The following is a 3,163-nucleotide window of genomic DNA, read 5'->3' on the forward strand; positions in this document are numbered from 1 at the left end:
AAAGGTATCCTTGTTCCTACATTCTTGGTAACTCATTTCCTTGGTGGGGCAACGAGAGTCCATATAATGACTAAATGATCAGGAAAGGAGAGTAGCAGTGGTACGTAAATAATTCAGGGATTTTTTTAATAGATTTAACATTATATGTAAAATGTCACTCATGGGTATAGATTATTAAAAAAAAACTGGACACTAGAAATAGATCAGTTGTTCAATTGGTGTTTTATTTAGTTCATACTTAAGCACTTCAAATGAAATGGAAAAAAAAGACGACAAAAATCTTAACTTTAAAAAAAAACCAACTAAAATATAAGAAAGGTGTGAATTTGATAAAATTACACTATTATGTAAAGTTTTAGAGTGCAGGAAGCAATCATGTAAATAGAAGAAATCAAAATGATTTAAAAGTAACTGATCAGTTAGCATGTACGTATCTCAGCAGGTGGTATGTTCTCTATCGCATCATTGACTAAATCTGGGGTGGTTGGAAGAAGCCTGTTAAACACCCTTACTTTTTTCCCTTCTAGAAAAATATATGTAAATGCTGCTAAGTTTAAGGAAAGTACCAATAAAATAATATTTTAAACAATTCCAAATTTATCACAGCATTACTATAGTAAGCAATCTCCAATAACGTATGCCTAAGTTTTAAGTATTATCACTATTGACTAATTTAGTAAGTAACAGAAAATAGTAGCAAATAAACTAAATGTATATGCTTACCAGGCGTATTAATAGTAAACTGGATCAAGATCTTTTTCAAGTGCTCACTTCAGCAGCACATATACTAAAATTGGAATGATACAGAGAAGATTAGCATGGCCCCTGCACAAGGATGACATGCAAATTCATGAAGTGTTCCATATTTTTATGGAAAATAGTATGGAGGTAACTCAGATAACTAAATATAGAACTACTATATGACCCAACAATCCCACTCTTGGGCATATATACAAACAAAACTTTCCTTGAAAAAGATACATGCACCTATATGTTCACTGCAGCACAATTCACAAAAGCAAAGACCTGGAAACACCCTAAATGTCCATCAACAGGTGAATGAATTAAGAAAGTGTTGTAGGAGTTCCTGTCGTGGCACAGTGGTTAACGAATCCGACTAGGAACCATGAGGTTGTGGGTTTGATCCCTGGCCTTGCTCAGTGGGTTAAGGATCTGGCGTTGCTGTGACCTGCGGTGTAGGTCTCAGACGCGGCTCAGTTCCCTCGTTGCGGTGGCTCTGGTGTAGACCGGTGGCTACAGCTCTGATTAGACCCCTAGCCTGGAAACCTCCATATGCCTCCAGAGCGGCCCTAGAAAAGGTAAAAAGACAAAAAAAAAAAAAATGTTGTATATATACACTATGGAATACTACTCAGCCATTAAAAAAAGGAATGAAATAATACCATTAGTAGCAACATGGATGGAACTAGAGACTCTCTTACTAAGTGAAGTCAATCAGAAAGAGAGAGACAAATACCATATGATGTCACTTATATTTGGAATCTAATAAACAACACGAGCAAATCTTTCTATAGAAGAGACACAAACTCATGGACTTGGAGAAGAGTTTTATGGTTGCTGAGGGGGAGGAGGACGGAATGGGATGGACTGGGAATCTGGAGTTAATAGAGGCAAACTATTGCATTTGGGATAAATAAGCAATGAGATCCTGCTGTATAACTTGGGAGCTATATCTAGTCACTTGTGATGGAGCATGATGAAGGACAATGAGAAAAAGAATGTATGTGTGTTAATGAGTTACTGCACTGTACAGTAGAAAATTGACAATACTGTAAACCAACTATAATGGAAAAATAAAAATCATTTTAAAAATAAATTGAAAAGTTTTTAAAAAAGAGCTTTTTCAAGTCTAGACTATGAATATTAATCAGGATTTGGTAGATAATGAGTGGAAACAATAATTATTTTATCCTATTTTTCTCTGTTCATAGATCTAATGCAAGAGACAGCAGTAAAATTCTTCTAAAACAATAATCACTGAGATAATTAGATTCTAAGTAGTTGGTAGGTATCTGGGAAAACTATGAGCTGCAATTTTCTATTTCAATTTAAAAAAACTATTAAAATGACAACTTTTAGACTTCAAGGTGTTTATTTTGCATAAGCTTTAATCAAATAAAATGTGCCAAAGCAGTCATGTGCATTTGCATATTTAAATAAGCAAGAGAGTTCAATATTATAACACTGTAAATCATTTTTAAATTACTGAATAACTGTCATCATAAAAAGCTCTAAAATAGTAAAAAGTGTAACAAATATTTAGTATTTTCATTATGCCTGAAATTAATTGGTGAAACAGCTGTTATAGGTGCTACAAATGTGTCACGTCACATGTTTCTACAATATTTTCTTAGCCTCTTTGCTTCTATTTTTCTATGCTGAAAACGCCATCTTGTCCTGCTTTACTTTACCCCATATTCCTTCTTGAAAAACAGCTGTAATGCTGGAAAATGACTTAAACTTAAGAACAAAGACCTAAAAGCATTAGTTATTCATATAGTCAGCTGAATGAGGACATAATGCATTGGTCTAGGCACGCTGGACCTGTGCAGAGTGGCACACCATTTGCACAGCATGATGTGCCCTCTTAAGAATAAGAGAAAGAAGAACATCGTGGCCCCAAGTGGTTATGAGCAGTCATTAGCAGAATATGCATCAGCCAAGAGAACCAAGAGAATCAAGATGCAAGCTGTTGCTGAAGATAGGCACACCATTTGCAGAAGCACAATTATGATTCTCTAGATGCTATGCATAGATAGTTAATTCAAAGCTTCCTCAAATGCTAATGATTGTTAAATGCCTAAAGGTCAGAGTAAATCTTAACCATCTACCAGCTATGCAACTTTTAAAATAATAAAAGAACTTTTAACATAATTTAAAAAAACTTAATGTAGATTGTTACATAAGATGTCTATGCCAAGACTCAAAGCAATAACTAGCATACTGAAACAAAGAATTACCACTAGTAAACCAGAGAAGGTAAGTAGAATATGACTTACCTGATTATTTTTGAAATAAGGGAGCTAATAACAATGGGAATAAATAACTGATTGAGAATGGAAAATTATAAAATAAGCACATGAAGTGTGAACAGTCTATTTCTCTATAGCACAGGGAACTCCACTCAATATTGTGCAGAAAA

General features: G+C 34.2%; 1 non-coding gene across 1 annotated transcript; it reads left to right on the forward strand.

Annotated features, from left to right (window-relative positions):
- The first annotated feature begins 763 nt into the window (after positions 1-763).
- LOC146394362 (U6 spliceosomal RNA) lies at positions 764-870 on the forward strand. Its single transcript, XR_014836243.1, has one exon. It is a non-coding gene; the product is annotated as a U6 spliceosomal RNA (small nuclear RNA).
- Positions 871-3,163: the final 2,293 nt, after the last annotated feature.

The sequence above is a fragment of the Sus scrofa genome, chromosome Y (genome assembly GCF_054392235.1).
Source record: "Sus scrofa isolate SSC_HxYL_T2T_F1_AM1 chromosome Y, Sscrofa_HxYL_maternal_Yorkshire_Landrace_v2.0, whole genome shotgun sequence".
In the NCBI taxonomy this organism is placed as follows: Eukaryota; Metazoa; Chordata; class Mammalia; order Artiodactyla; family Suidae; genus Sus; species Sus scrofa.